The sequence below is a fragment of the Aegilops tauschii genome, chromosome 3, assembly GCF_002575655.3.
Source record: "Aegilops tauschii subsp. strangulata cultivar AL8/78 chromosome 3, Aet v6.0, whole genome shotgun sequence".
In the NCBI taxonomy this organism is placed as follows: domain Eukaryota; kingdom Viridiplantae; phylum Streptophyta; class Magnoliopsida; order Poales; family Poaceae; genus Aegilops; species Aegilops tauschii.
The window spans coordinates 310,032,220-310,048,521 of NC_053037.3; the positions used below are offsets into that span (position 1 = coordinate 310,032,220).

The following is a 16,302-nucleotide window of genomic DNA, read 5'->3' on the forward strand; positions in this document are numbered from 1 at the left end:
GCCCTCACAACAAGGGGATAATCACAAGCTCGCCAAGATAAGTCATCCCATACCCGCGAGCGTGAACCTTACGATTAGCACTTTTCCTCTCGCGATCTCACTCGGTCAAGGCTACTTCCCTTTCAGTCTTTTGGAAACCGCTTGCGCATCAAAGGGGACCCCCTGAGCATCACGCCTCAGGGGCTCTTACCGGACCTCAGGCCGCTCACCACCTGGTCTTGACCACGGCATCGCGACCTGGCATACCAGCGACGGCTGAAGCCTGCCTGGGGACTGGGTCCTACCGACGTAGAGCACTAAGCTACCGTAAGGATGAAAGGGGGAACCGTGCCACAGCAAAAAACATAAACACAACATTGATTGGGAATAATAACATCCAGACAAAAGCATCACAGTTTTTACATACCTCCAAGGGCTCGTCATGGTTTCGTGCAGAGATGAAGCAAAAGGAAAACCCCTAAAGAAGTTACGGCCTTGGCGGCGTCACCGACGACGCCGGGTTGATGCCGCTGCTGCGGTTCAGGCACGGCGGCTCGTAGCTGTCGTCGTCGCTCGAGCCGTGCCCCGAGGAGGCGCTGCTGCTGTCGGAAGAATCGCGGACAAGGCCAAGGGCAAGTTCCCCGCCGGCGGCCTCGTCGCGTCGATCGCCTCCCCTGGGGCAGCATTCCAGGTGCCGACCATCCTTGCCGGAGACCTTGAAGAAGAGCGTCGACGCCTCGTCATACTCGAAGTGGATGGCATGGCCTCCCTCCGGGCAGCAGGCGCAGGCGATCGCACCCCATCCTCGAGTCATGAAGACATCGCCGGGGTTGACGACCTCAACTTCCGCCTCTGAAGCTTGGCCGCAACACCCGTCGTGCTGCAACAACGACTCAATGGGCCCCTCGACGGTATCTCCCTTGCGAGAGACCTCAGGAGCCGGATCCATGTGTGCGGCGGCATTGCCGCCCACACCACAAACTCATGGGTCGTGCCTTCAGCGTGGGTCCGTGAGTGAGGCAGTCGTACAGCCACCACCTGTTCTCCTCTACGGCCCTGCTCATCGGGGCATCGGCCACGGGCATGCACGGGGACCGGGAAGCCCGGCAGAGCCCGTTCATGCCAAGGTCGCGTCACCATGGGCTCTGTGGTGGCGTCACGGGAGCAATCGGGCCGCTTCTTCGACGGGAGCAGCTCAGGTTCCACCCGAGGGGTTTTTCCCTTCTCCGCAGCGGAAAACCTCCTCACTCGCGCCATGGATGCTTCGACAACACGGTGGGGCAAATCGGAAGGAGGAGTGAGCAGCGAGAAGACGAACATGAGCAGGGGGCTCCGCCCCCTCTCCCATTTATAGCCAGAGGGAGGCCAACCGCCTCCCTCCCATGATTCCAAGTAATGATGGTTTTTCTGCATGCAGCAGGCAGTCGTCAAGTCGAACAGTTGCCGAGGCAGCGTGGGGAAGTGGAGACGCCCACGTCCCATCAAGCGCCACACGTCTACTCGGTCCACAGGCGATTGGGGCCCGCGACGCTCCGCCCTTGCCCTTTGGCTTCGCCTCGAAGCCAAGTCCAAGCGCGCCTTGGGCCCGGGGACTACTGTCTGCGTTCTGGGAACCAGGGTACCTAGACTTGCCTACCTGCGGCCCACGACATGGCTCCATCGATGGCCTGGTACGGCCCATCTTCAACATTGACAAGACAAGACCCTCGCGAGGGGCCAAGCCTCATGAGGCGGACGACACCAAGACCTCCAGAGGAGCGGCCTCCCCAGGCTGGCTCCTGAGGAGCGGAGATTCCTATGCATGCGCTCACCTCATGAGGTTGAGGTGACGCAAGCCATGACGACCAAGGCCAGGCGGGCACCAGCGGGAGCAGAGCAGCAGGTTTCCTCTTTGGTGGTAAGGAGGCAAGCACAGGCGTGGGGTCCCAGGGAATCAGCCAAAGGTTTCCATTCCCGTGAAAGCAGACCAAGACCGCTAGGACGGATTTCATCACCGAGCCCACCACAACGTCACGACCAGAAGCTTTGCAGGCGAAGACCACCTTTCGTCAGGATAATAAGTACTACTTGTCTCCCTTCAAACTTGGCCACTGTGGGATCCCTTCCCGCCTTCGTTTTGGAGGAAGAGGATTGAGGCCACTATAAATACAGCTTAGCCACCACCATAAGAGGGGATCCGGAATCCGAACCCTCACTAGCTCACACCCACACAAGAACATACCTCCTGAGGTTGTTTCCTTTGTACTAGTTCATCCTCAGCCCCTCACGAGGCTAATACACCGCAAAGCAGGAGTAGGGTCTTACACCGCAAGGTGGCCCGAACCTGGGTAAACTGTCGTGTCTCTTTCCTTTCCCGTTCATTGAGCTAGGCTGTGAGAGCGACGGATTCGTTGGCTGGAGAGGTTGAGTTGTTTGCACACGATCCTGAGTTCGAACCTTTCTTGGGTCTGTGGAGCCCCGAATCTGACACATGGTTTGGTTGCCTGCCGATATCATATTTGTCGTGATTGTTGTAAGGGGTAGGCCCTTAGCATCCATCTTGGCGTGGATGCATCCCGGCAGGTTTTTCCTTGGTAATTCTCGACGCAGCCGCTTATTCTACGAGCAGGCTCGAAACAGAATGAGGGAGCAAACAGAGAAACTATCAAGGTGCCATCACATGAGGGATTTCCTCATACGAACACTTCAATACCCTAGGGATAAACAAATGCCGAATCTTAAACTCATAAGAGAGCAATGACTGCATGGACTTAGCTTTCGTCCTCGCTTCCTCCCATCCCCTTCAGCGAGCGCTTGCCGCGTTTGCATGCTTCGGGAAGGATTGATGCCGTGTGCGTAGCTCTCAGGCTCCCGGCAGGGGCCGATAAGGAAAATCATATGTATCTTGTGGTGGCAGGACGCGGTGCAAGGTACGACCGGTTTTTCTCTCCCCCACTCCATACTTTTCAAACAATCTGGTGGCGGCTCGCATAGAAGTCACGCTAATGCGGACGGCCTTGCCGGAGCACACTTGCCGGGTAGTCGATCAACGGATTTGCACCAGCGCTCCACTCAGGATTTCCCTAAGCAGGGTAAATACTGAACCGAGTTTCGCGCGGTACTCATCGATGTTGATGATGCTAAAACCCAAAGTGGTTGGATCGTTGATAAGAGAGGGTGGCGGAAAGAGAAACCTTGTACCTATGCACTTTGTCCCTTTCCCCTGGATGGGGCTTGCATGGTGATCACGCCGCCCGAACTGCAGGGGTTGGTTTGCCACCGCCATTATTGATTCTTGCCGCTGCAGCAGCTGTAGCGGAGGGAAGCGATGTAGATTAAACGGGGTGTGGGGGAAGCGACATCGCTCCCCCTCTCCGTTCCCATCACCTCCCGCCTTTTCTCGGGTGTCACGGATGATGAAGCCGTTGATGAAGAAAATGATGATGAAGATGAGGCGCTACGTACGATTCTCGGGTTCGCGCAAGCGCATCCCCCTACCTGGCGCGACAAAGATGTCATGGGAAACCACGGCCGCCTATGGGGCCATGAGCTCCTTGTGGTTCGGCAGGGGGGATGAGCACAGCACAAAGACCGGAGAGCGTTGCGCAACACGACAGAGATCACACAGGCATTTTTACCCAGGTTCGGGCCGCCGCGAGGCATAAAACCCTACTCCTGCTTTGGTGGATTGATGGTGGATTGTGGTCGCAATGCAGCGCTCTTGCCCAGCAGGGTTGCCTCGGGGCGAGAGCAACTACGCGCGTATGAGCGTACAAGGGTCTGAATCCCTTTTATGGTTGCAATGGGCCTCTTTTATAGATCAAGTGGTCACCACAGTGGCAAATCAGTCATTGTGTGCTGATTAGATAGCGATCAGTGCTATCATACCTAACTCTGCAGACAGGGCAGAGTGCATTAAATGCGCCGCTTAGCATCACATCATGGCCACCTTCTCTCCTGTCTGCGTGACACGTCACTGGACGGGTGTCATTTGGAGGTGATTTCCATAGGAAGTTGCTGCCATGTGGCAAGATACAACCACTTAGTCACTTCAGGGCTTGACACCACACCGATCGATGACTTGCGTCGTTGTGAGGTGGTGCGGTGGAGCCTTGGCGGGGTAGTTCAACTCCGTAGGCCCCGGCAGGCCTGCCGGGACAGTATTGAGGTTGGCTTCTGGGGTAACCTGCACCTCGCCAAGCTCTCCTGCCCGGCAAGGGAGGTTTTCCCTTAGTAGTGTCTTGCTTCTTTAACTTGACTTGGTCTTCCTGATCCGCACTCTAATTCTCCAAAGAGCTGATCTCTTGTGCTTGGTCTGGTCTTGGATATTGTAATCTTGCCGGGTGGTGGCTTGTTGTCCGTGCACAAGTCAGGGGAAAACATATGCCCCCGTTCGTGTACCCCGACATATTTGTTCTTTGTGTGTAGGTACCGTTTACATAGTGTTTGTTGGTTCTCCTACTGGATTGATAACATTGGTTTCATAACTGAGGGAAATACTTACCGTAGATGTGCTGCATCATCCCTTCCTCTTTGGGGAAATACCGACGCAGATTCAAACCACGTCAGTGGAGTAATAGTAGTAGATGCAGGCAGCAGTCGGTCTACTTGTCTAGGACGTGATGCCTATATACATGATCATTGCCTTGAATATCATCATAACTATGCGTTTTTCTATCAATTACCCAACAGTAATTTGTTCACCCATCGTATGTTATGTGCTTGAGAGAGAACCTCTAGTGAAAACTATGGCCCCTGAGTCTACTTTTACCATATATAAAAACACAAAAATACCTTACTGCACTTTTCTTTATTTTATTTTGTTTTCCAATTTACCTATTTACCTACCATTATGAGATTTGATCCTTGCAAATAACTGCCGAGGGGATTGACAACCCCCTTATTTGCATTTGGTGCAAAATTTGCTTTTTGTGTATGTAGGTGTTGCTAACGAGGTTCTATGTGGTTCTCCTACTAGATTGATTACCTTGGTTCTTAATTGAGGGAAATACTTATCTATAGTGTACTGCTTCATTCTCTCCTCTTCGAAGAAATCCCAACGCTGCTCACAAGTAGCAGCCGACCACGACCAACCAGTCCAGTTGGGCCTAATCCACGTTGGAGGGATTCCACTTGCCCTTGGTTAAGGAAGGAGCCTTGGGCTCCGTTGCTAGTTTCTTCTCGGCCATGGTTACCTCCCCTCCCTTGCTCCATTTTTCGTCTCCAGCCATGGCTCGTGAGTGACCATGGGCGGAAGGCGCTGCTTTTGAGTGAGGTGCTGAGAGGGATGCAGGAGTTCTAGGCCCGAGGATGAAGAAGGCCGGGGAATGAAAGCATAAAAAAATCACCCAGTCTCCCCTTTCCGTTTTATAGGGGGAGTAGAAATGGAGTGGTGACAGGATAACACCGCCACGTGGTAGTAAATCACTTCGTTTCCCCATTTTAACACATTAATTACACACGGGAGTCAAGGGGATAGCCAGTTAGTCATTGGGCGCTACGATATGCATGATCTCACTTGACGTGACGTGACCTTGGTCGAGCCCACACCACGTTCACATGTCACATTTACCATCAGAGCTAAAATGGCAGATGGCTAGGTGGGCCCATGGAAAAGACTGGTCTATCTTGTCAGAACTAGGCCACATGACCACCACCCCGATGCGCGGGAATACTTCGCGCCCACGGACTAGCTGCGCGAGAACATTTTTGGCAAGCCCTCGGATTAAATTTTCATGCCGCTCGTCATAACCGAGGAGGTCCAAAACACTTCAGAAGTGGCTCAGCCCTAGACTGCACACCGAGGATGTACTTTCGGTGTACCAGCTTCAAGATAGGCACTTAAAAAAGCAAAGCAATTCTGATGAATTGAGTTGCGGCCAAACATGAAGACCGGTTCAGGGGCTACTGACGGTGTCCTACATAGGGGGTCCCTCGCCGTACCGACTCTTGGCCTAGTGGTCCTGGCTGAGGACCCCCGTCTCAGTTCAGACCTGGACCACTACAACAGACCATGATGATTACAAGTAATACTAGTAGAATGCCCGTGCGCTGCCACGGGAATTTTTAAATCTTCCTGATTCATCATGATCATGTTCTACGGGGGAAAAAATCCGAGGTTTATGGATATATGATATTCCTCATTGCAATCAATATCACTAAATTTCTCGATCCATCAAACCGTGGGTAAGCACAAAAGTAAATGAATCTAAGTTGAGTGGAATAAGGATCGATAAATGAATGAACAAACCAATCTCACACATGTCGTTCATCAATTCTTCTCCGCCAGAAAATGGAACCCAATACATTGTTACTGCAATATTTCATTGGTCCTCGGAACTCATCGGCCTCCTCGCCAGCGCTAAGGAACCCCGTTTGGCCATCACTTCTGCCGTGGGCTTGAACATCACCCCTTACATCTCTCCGCCAGCTCTGCCACGATGCCATGTCCACCAATGTTTCACTTTATCATACATTACTCACATAACATATGTACTATTGTTCAAGCATGCATACCAGTCGTTAGATCGAGTACATCCAAACAATTGCAATCCGCCACTTTTCACGCTCCCCTCCCTCCGCGAGGCGTATCTCGGACTACATCAAAGACACTCCCCTCATGCACGCGTCCAATGTAGGTCCTCGCCCCTCAGAGGCCTCCCTCACCAGCCACAAACCTCACCGCAAGTCGCACCTCGCCATGACCAAACTCCACCATATATACAAACACATGCAGACATGCTACACCTCAGTTACTATGCTAGACATGCATATAGTATGCTAAATATTTTGTTTCTGGTATTTTCTTATATCTTCTGTAAAAATATTTGAAGCACCATTAGAACACAACATAAAATCCAATATATCAAATATGTTAAAATCCACTAAATAATGCCAGTAAAGTATATACAAATTTACCCTTCCAATACACTGAACGAAAAATATACATACATCAGCATTCACTACTCCTTTCAACAATGATAGAACATGATCACTTGTTCATCTTTCAGCGGACAATCTTTGACCACTGGCGATCGGGGAGCTACTGGAGATCGCTACTCAGCTGGCTTAGCTGTTTGTTCATCTAAAAAAGAAAAGGCTTACCTTTTCATTAATTTCAGTCTTGCAGAGTTGCATCCCCTCAAGTATTTGGTCACCTATATTTTCTTGGTTTTTTTTCAATACCTTGTTTCATAATTATCCTATGTATTTTCATGAAGAGTGCAGGCTTATTCTACACCAATTCCCCTCCATCCTAGAGTTACCTGGCCACCATGGTAGCTCCTCTCCTCCCTCTTGCCGCTCCATGTGCTAGCATTGAAAATGCCATATTATATTGTGTCCTTGCATTGTTATGTATGTAGTTCTGATCAATCACACAAATACCTAAAAGCAAAGAAGAAAACCAAAGTGAAATTGCTGGGAAAATGTCAAGAAATCACATACTGCTAGATGAATCATAGGAATATGTGTACCTCATTATGTCTCAAATCAGCATAATACAGTGATACATGATGTATAGGGAGTTAAAAGACATTGGCAATAATTAATAATCCTTACTAGTTAAAGAAAGCAATTGGTCATCTAAAGTTATGAATATGAAGATAATGAACCCATGAAGATACTAATGATTAGAATTATCCTTCCTTTCAATCTCCATCTTTAACAAACATGATGAATAGGCAATACTTTTAACAAAATTCTAAAAAAGTTAAGGATAAGCTCTAGAATATGTTACCATTAAGATAGATGTTAATTGCAAGATCAACTTTTAGATCAATGCTACACTTCTGTCATGCATCAGGTTAACATGTGGTGCAACTTGTGGAGGATAACATGTGCTCACTATTCATGTGCATCCAGATCTCCAAGTATTAACACAAGAAATTATCCAGTTGTAACACACTCTAGCCATGCTTGAAATATGATTACTGGAATGCTCTGCTCGGTAAATTATTACCCAGAGCATATTGTTTCACCAATTTTGAACAAATGGACTGGATCACTTATTAAGTATTTTTCAAGCGATGAAACTAATATCACATGTGAAAAAAAGCTTTTCAAGCTTTAATTTTACGATACTATAGAAACTTGGTTCTCTCACATCTAGATATGAACCTATTTATGATAATGTTGATCCTAGCCATATATGGAAACACTGATTGAGATTTACTCAATAGGATAGCTAAAACCTGACAGTAGTGATTTTTAAAATGTTAGAGTAGTAATCCATACCAAAAGAACAAGGTAAGCGAGTGAAAGAGTCAACTTACCTTTAACAAAATTTCGTCATATGCCAAAAAAGTTTCATCCCTGAATGTTTCATGAAGTGATGCTTCTGGCACTTTTGGTTCCTCCATATCACCCTGCAATGAAGATGAACCATTGGAAAAATTAGATGTATCATTTTTTTGAAATGGCAGCAATTACTATTCAATATTGAACAATCAGGCTATTAGAACATACGTATATATAGTTGTGTAGCACCATAACATCTTAAATTGGGATAAAGACAACCAAAGTTCAGCATCAATATACAATCAGGCTTCTGAACAATAACTGCCAGTAGCCCAATAGTACTAATCAAATGAAATAAGATAAGTATGTTAAAATAGGTCTACGTGTCATGTACACGTACCATGTACGTATGTAATTGTATGCTGATTGTTATATATATATAGAAAGACGTGGAGAGGCTTTGCTCCACGGAAAATCCTAAACCCTATTTTCTAACTTGGTATCAGAGCAATGGTGGACGCTGGATCAGAAGGTTCTCGGGCATCTTCTCGGTTCGATGAGCATGGAGATCTCCGCGCAGCTCATTGGCTGCAAGTCGGCCGCCGCCGCCTGGGTGGCCGTGCACACCATGTTCGCCGCCGAGAACAGCGCTGGCGTGCGCAACCTCCGGCGCCAGATTCAGGCGCTGCGTAAGGGCAATCGTCCCGCCGGCGAGTATATGTAGAAGGTCAAGGCCCTCGCTGATTCGATGGCCGCCGCCGGCTCTCCTCTTCGCGATGATGAGATCATCGACTACATGCTGACCGGGCTCGGCTCGGCATTCAACCCCATCACCGCCTCCATGAACTTCGCGGGCGTGCTAATCACATTCCCCGCGTTCTACTCCAGCGTTCTCCACTACGAGGCCCTTCAGCAGCAGCAGTCCGAGCACGAGGATTGGCAGTCCTCCGCCAACGCCGCGTCTCGGCCCGTCTACAACAACACTTCCAGCCGAGCCTCCGATTCTGGCCGCCCGAGCGGTGGCCGCCCCTCCGCCGGTTCCCTCCCGCCCAGCTCGGGCGGCTATGGCAACAGCCAGGGCAACCCCTCTGGTCGTAACAACAACAACGGCGGCAATAGCCGCAATGGAGGAGGAAACGGAGGTGGCAACGGGGGTGGTCGCAACCGCCGCTGGCGTCCCCGGTGCCAGATATGCAAGAATTGGGGTCATGAGGCCGGCGACTGTCGCAACCGCTATGATCATGACCACCGCGCCGCCAACTCCGCGTCCACATCCTCCTCCCATGAGCCGCCGCACTGGATTCTAGACACCGGTGCGACGGACCACCTGACGAATGATCTTGATCGTCTGCACTTCCACGAGCGCTACGACGGGAAGGATCAAGTGCAAGTGGCAAACGGTGCAGGTTTGTCTATTTCGCATATTGGTCATTCCACTATACCCGGTTCATCCCTTCGTTTACGCAATATTCTTCGTCTACCACACATTCATCAACATCTTCTCTCCGTTTATCGTCTCGTCCTTGATAATGATGTTTTTGTGGAATTTCATCGTTTCTTTTTCCTTGTCAACGACACGGCCACGAAGAAAATACTTCTTCACGGTAGATGTCATGGTGGACTCTACCCCATCCCGTTCGGTCGCGCGTTGTCATCCTCCATCCGCCAAGCGTCCCTTAGCGTGAAGACCACCCCGTCCCAGTGGCACCAGCGTCTCGGTCATCCCTCGAATAATATTGTTCACAACATTGTTAGGAATAATGATTTAGTGTGTTCTTCTGAACGTCAGACTTCCATGTGTGATGCTTGTCAGCGTGCTAAAAGTCGACAATTGCCTTATCATTTATCACATCATGTTTCTACTATGCCTCTTGAGTTAATTCATTCTGATGTTTGGGGGGCAGCTATTGCTTCTTCCGGAGGTTATAAATATTATGTGAGCTTTGTTGACGATTACTCTCGCTTCTCTTGGATTTATCTCCTTAAGCATAAGTCTGACGTTGAGCAAGTATTCTATGCCTTTCAGGCTCATGTTGAGCGTCTTCTCCACACTAAAATCATAGTTGTTCAGTCCGACTGGGGTGGTGAGTATCACCGGTTGCATCGTTATTTCCAACGCACTGGCATCTCTCATCGTGTGTCTTGCCCGCACACGTCTCAGCAGAACGGCATTGCTGAACGCAAACACCATCATCTTGTTGAAACAGGCCTTGTTTTGCTGGCTCATTCTTCTCTCCCATTGCGTTTTTGGGATGAGGCATTCCTTACGGCATGCTATCTCATTAATCGCATGCCTACACCTGTTCTTCAACAAGACACACCCATATATCGTCTCCTTAAGGTGCACCCCGATTATAAGTTTCTTCGCACTTTTGGGTGCGCCTGCTGGCCTAGTTTGTGCAAATATAATGCACACAAACTTGCTTTCCGATCCATCATGTGTGTTTTCTTGGGCTATAGTCCGATGCATAAGGGATACAAGTGTCTTGATCGTTCCACGGGACGTATCTACATCTCCCGTGATGTTGTTTTCGACGAGTCTGTTTTTCCCTATGCCACTACTGGGGTCACTGTCGATGTCTCTTCTTTGGCTGATGTTCTCTCTTTTCCTACCACTGAACCGGCTACGAGTGACCATATGCGCAAATACGACTTGTCCTATTTGTCTACTGACACGCCTGTCCCAGGCCCTGTTGCTTCTGTGCAGGATTCTTCGGCTTCGCCCTCTCCGTCGCTCAACGTGCATGGCGCATGCACGCCCTCTGCCCGCCGCCCCCACGTGGCCGTCGCGCAGCCCTTCTTGGCGATCGACGTGCATGGGACATGCACGTCTCCCCGCTCGGCTCCCGCGTCACCCGGCTCGGTCGTCGCCTCGCCCGGCCTGGCTGGTCCATCGGCTACCGCCTCGCCCGGCTCGATCAGCCCGTCCACGGACCCGGCCGCTTCGCCCGGCCCCTCCGCGGCCTCCTTGCCGCGTGGTGACGCGGTATCCCCCGCCCCGGTGCTCGAGGATGCTGCTCCGCCATCGCCACCGCAGCTCGCGTCGCCCTCTGTCGAGGGGAGTCTAGCTCCCTCGACCGCGACGCCCCCAACTGCTCCTGCACACACCATGGTTACCCGCACCCGCGATCATACTCGCCGTGCTCTTGTTCCTACCGACGGGACTATCCGCTATGATCCCCGTCGCCGTGCGTTTCTTGCGGTGCCTGTCTCTCATCGCGATGCTCTCCGTGAGACTGCCTGGCGTACCGCGATGATTGATGAGCTCACTGCTCTGCATCACAACAAGACTTGGGTTCTTGTGCCTCGGCCGCGCGGTGTCAATGTTGTTGGGAGCAAATGGATCTTCAAGACCAAGCACCGTCCGGATGGCTCTGTTGATAAGTACAAAGCTCGTCTGGTCGCCCGTGGTTTCACACAGCAGCTTGGCATTGACTATGGTGATACCTTCAGTCCGGTTGTCAAGCCGGCCACCGTTCGTTTGGTTCTTGCCTTAGCTGTTTCTCGTGGTTGGAGTCTTCGGCAGATTGATGTCAGCAATGCTTTCCTTCATGGGTATCTCTCCGAGGACGTCTATATGCAGCAGCCACCTGGTTTCGAGGATGCTCGTTTTCCCTCGCATGTGTGCAAGCTTCAGCGCGCCCTCTATGGACTCAAGCAGTCCCCTCGTGCATGGTACGCTCGGCTCAGTGCTCGTCTTCTCGCTTTGGGTTTTGCCTCCTCCAAAGCAGATACGTCTTTGTTTTTCTTCCGCTATCGTGATGTTCAGATCTATATGCTTGTCTATGTGGATGACATTGTCATTGCCGGATCTTCTCCACGTGCGATTGATGGTCTTGTTCATGCCCTCGTTGCCAGTTCTCCTATCAAGGACCTTGGCCGTTGGAGTATTTTCTTGGTCTGGAAGCGTCCTACAATTCAGGGGGGATGACATTGACTCAACGGAAGTATGCCTTGGATCTTTTACACCGTGTGAGCATGGAGAATTGTAAGCCTACTTCCACACCGCTGTCTACTTCCGAGCAGCTTGCACGAGTGTCTGGACGGCCTCTCAGTACCGATGATTCTTTCCGGTATCGCAGTGTTGTTGGTGGACTGCAGTATTTAACACTCACCCGTTCGGATATTTCATTTGCAGTGAACAAGGTGTGTCAGTTTCTCTCACAGCCCACTGATGCTCATTGGGAAGCTGTTAAGCGGATTTTACGCTATGTGAAAGGAACGTTGCACGCAAGGCTGAAATTTCGCAAGGCTGTCTCTACTAGCATTAGTATCTTCACTGATGCAGATTGGGCAGGTTGTCCAGATGATCGTCGATCAACTGGAGGTTTCGCCACATTCGTTGGACCAAACCTCATTTCCTGGAGTTCGAAGAAACAACCAACAGTGTCGAGGTCGAGCACAGAGGCCGAGTACAAAGCCTTGGCGAATGGAGCTGCTAAAGCCATCTGGGTAGAGTCACTACTCAAAGAGCTTGGAGTGTCTCAGCAGCGTGTTCCGGTTCTCTGGTGTGATAACTTAGGGGCCACATATCTGACTGCCAACCCAGTTTTCCATGCTCGTATCAAGCACATCGAGATTGATTTTCACTTTGTGCGTGAGCGTGTTGCTTCTGGAGCTCTTGAGGTCAGATTCATTTCTTCTAACGATCAGCTGGCTGATGTGTTTACTAAACCAGCCACCAGACAGATGCTAGACCGTTTTAGTACCAATCTAAACCTTATACAGAGTAGAAGTTCAAATTGAGGGGGAGTGTTAAAATAGGTCTAGCGTGTCATGTACACGTACCCTCTACGTATGTAATTGTATGCTGATTGTTATATATATAGAAAGACGTGGAGAGGCTTTGCCCCACGGAAAACCTTAAACCCTATTTTCTAACTAAGTATATTTACTTTAGAATAGTAGAACCTGACCAATGGTTGACCATATGAAGAAAAAATAAGGATCAAGATGTTTATGTGAAGAAGAACTGAAGTCATATCATCTCCTGCTGCACAACCAACTACTGGATCGTGCTCTCTTTTCTAAGCTTTATTATCACAGGTGAATCACTTGGGTGTCATACTGCAAAGAATTTTTTATGCCTACGAGCTTGATGTCCCATCCATGATGACAGTCAAATCCACTCATTTCTTCTTATATCCCATGGTCGTCGTGCATCCTAAGTTGTGCCATGAGGGCACTTGGTGTCACGCCGCCAGGTGAACTGGAGGACTTGCACCACACTGGCGCGGCCCACGTCTTCACGCCGACTGACGGAGAAGTGATCGTTTGGGAGGTCAGCGCGTGAGGTGAAGCTTGCACTGCAAGAAATCAAGAAAAGCCATTGTTATAAGAAATTTGTGAGTGGATCCTTAGTTTTGCATTAGTAATGGTTCAATATGTCAACAACCCGTCGGGTTCTGAAATTGGATAACTATGTCAACCTTGTAAATGTTGGCCTCTTCAACACCAGGAATGGTGTTGACTCCTACTCTTTTCAAAGTGCTTTGAAGTCTCTTGTCATCAGTGGTCGTGGTCTTGTACACTTCCTTCTTCTTCCTATCATCAGTGGAAGGAAAACTAAGTACAACAAGCAGAGAAAGGTTTCATATTTTTGTACTCTAAGCTGATATGCGTACACTAAATGGCATTCACCGAAAGAACAATTTAGAAATGTGACAATAACATGCTTGGATGATAATCAGTACGCATAGCTAGCATGCTTCAAATTTGGCATTTCTACACAGGATATAAACAATGGTTCACAGGGCCCACAAATTATTGATTCCGAGGAAATATTTCAGGTCTGAAACAAACTATTTACACAGGTAAAATGGATACCTGTAGAATAGATAACGTGTTGAAAGTGGGAAATGCTACTGCTTGTAGCAAAACCAATGACACTACCTATGGATGACAGGTTAACATAGAAAGCACATGTCCACGCTGCCCTTGCCTCCAGCACAGGGCACCGGCCATCTTCTTCAGCTTGTCAACACTCATATTACAATAGTCATCCAATTTCCTATATGAACTAACAAATTATTTTTGCCTCCATAACGAAACTTTATGAAGCGTCTAATGTTTCTCTTCCTCTTAATCTTCAGTTCTTATAAAAGCTCATCCATCAATCTATAGAAAACAGGGGGAAAGGACAATTGCGTGACCAGATCCGTAATGAAACTTGCTGACCTGCGCCTAATGTTTCTCTTCCTCTTAATCTTCAGTTCTATACGAAGTGCATCCATCAATCTACACAAAACAGGAAGAAAAAAAAGGACAATTGCATGATCAGATAAGAACGCAGTTACATGGGAACAGCATAAATCGTTTGTTCTAATGGGCTGAAAACAATAACAGATAAAGTACATGTCGACCAAAATGTGAAATCTATCAAAAGAGCAAATGAGATTATATAGTACACTAAAACACTACGTACCAACTCAAATTTATCAGTGTTCATGCACATAGAGCAAACTGTTGCCCACTATATAGAATGAAAACAAAGATGTACACTAACTGTCATGATGAACACCTATCAGGGTGATGGGATGAGGAGTCAAAATGATCCTTCAAAGTCAGTATACAAAGTTTAGAATTAATCACATAGATACTGTATTAGTATTGATCCTAAATTGCATTACAACTAACATGTCGAGTACAGGTAGAGGAAATAATGTCCTGCTGATAGGTTCTGTGATTGACCCAATGACTAATTGTGGTTCTAGTTGAGAGATAGATCAAGGCACATCCCATCAGCAGTTCGGAGATGAACTGCATGGAGGCCATGAATCAAAATAGTGGAATGGATCAAAACTATGGGCATGGACACGGAGATTTGGAGATGGTGTTTCGTGTAAAAAAACAAGAATATACCTCAAGGAGTGGACGGCTGGACGCCGAAGACCTTGGCGACGCCCTTGGCCTCCTGCTCAGCCCCTCCCGATTTCCTAGGTATCTCCAAGTGCCTGCTTTCCTGTCCATATGGCAGTGCCTAACCTGCTTCTCGGCCATGGCCTTCGCTCCTCCGCCACCTTCCGTTTCCCCCTTGCGGGCATCCGCATCGGAGCCCCCGACCACCATCGCCACCATTCAGAGAGAGCCAAGAGATAGAAGATGGAGCAGCAGCGGCAGCCCTCGATGGGAAAGGAGGAAAGCGGAGGTGGGGATTGACGTACGTGGGCCTCGAAATACCTCTGTTCATCCTCCAAACAGGGAAGGCCGGGACGGTCTCCTCCAATCACGGCAACGCGACCACGCCCATGGGGATCCGCGGCGGCGCCGACGTGACCTCTTACGTCCGCGGCGGCGCCGACGTGACCTCTTACGTCCGCGACGGCGATTCAAAACCGTGGTGGCGATCCCGTAACGTGGAGGTGAGATCCGGCGGGGTCTTCTCACTGAGATCGGCAGCGGTGGCGTTCTTCTGCGTCTGCGTCAGTTCGCAGATCGCACGACGCTGTGACCTCGAGATCGCACGATGGTGGCGCTGTGTCCTAGAGGGGATTGATAGGAGTGGTTTTTTGTGGGGTGTTTTTTTGGCTGCGTACGTGGGTGGGGTGGGGGAGGGGACAAAAAAAACCAGTCAAAAAAATCCGGACAAAAGTGGTGGGACGAAAAAAACATGGATGCAATCCTACCAACTGCTTCATTGGGAGTAGAGATCCAGAAGACTTGACGTATACTCCAAGTCGTCGAATTCATGTAGAGCCCTGTCTTCCCGCACGTAGCTGACTAGGACCCTGTAATCCTAGGACCCCTCATATCTATATAAACCAAGGGGCCATGCTCCTAGAAGACACATTACAATCTTGTACTCCCTCTGCCTCATAATATAAAACGTTTTTGCAAGCTATGTTAGGATGCAAAAATGTCTTACATTATGGGATGGAGTGGGTAGTAGACATCTTGTACTTTGTACACCCCAACACAATAATACAATCAAAGCAGGATGTTGGGTATTATCTCGCCCAAACCTAGGTAAAACCTTGTGTCCTTATTACCATCGTTCCAAGGCACCTAGCTTAGGATCCCTACCTCGAGATCTGTCGGATTTAGATCCGTCACTGGGCCCGAGAGAGACCTCCTCTATGGCTTATCCTCTCTCTACCAGACACATCC

At 49.3% G+C, this 16,302-nt stretch overlaps 1 long non-coding RNA gene across 2 annotated transcripts; it reads right to left on the reverse strand.

The window, feature by feature from the left end:
- Positions 1–13,115: 13,115 nt before the first annotated feature.
- LOC109766305 (uncharacterized) lies at positions 13,116–15,729 on the reverse strand. Of its 2 annotated transcripts, XR_002233583.4 has the most exons (5): positions 15,503–15,715; positions 15,058–15,472; positions 14,374–14,433; positions 13,626–13,740; positions 13,116–13,502 (listed from the first exon to the last, which is right to left on the reverse strand). It is a non-coding gene; the product is annotated as an uncharacterized lncRNA (long non-coding RNA). The 2 variants fall into 2 exon arrangements; XR_002233582.4 differs by having other exon boundaries at positions 15,058–15,729.
- Between the last annotated feature and the right edge of the window lie 573 nt (positions 15,730–16,302).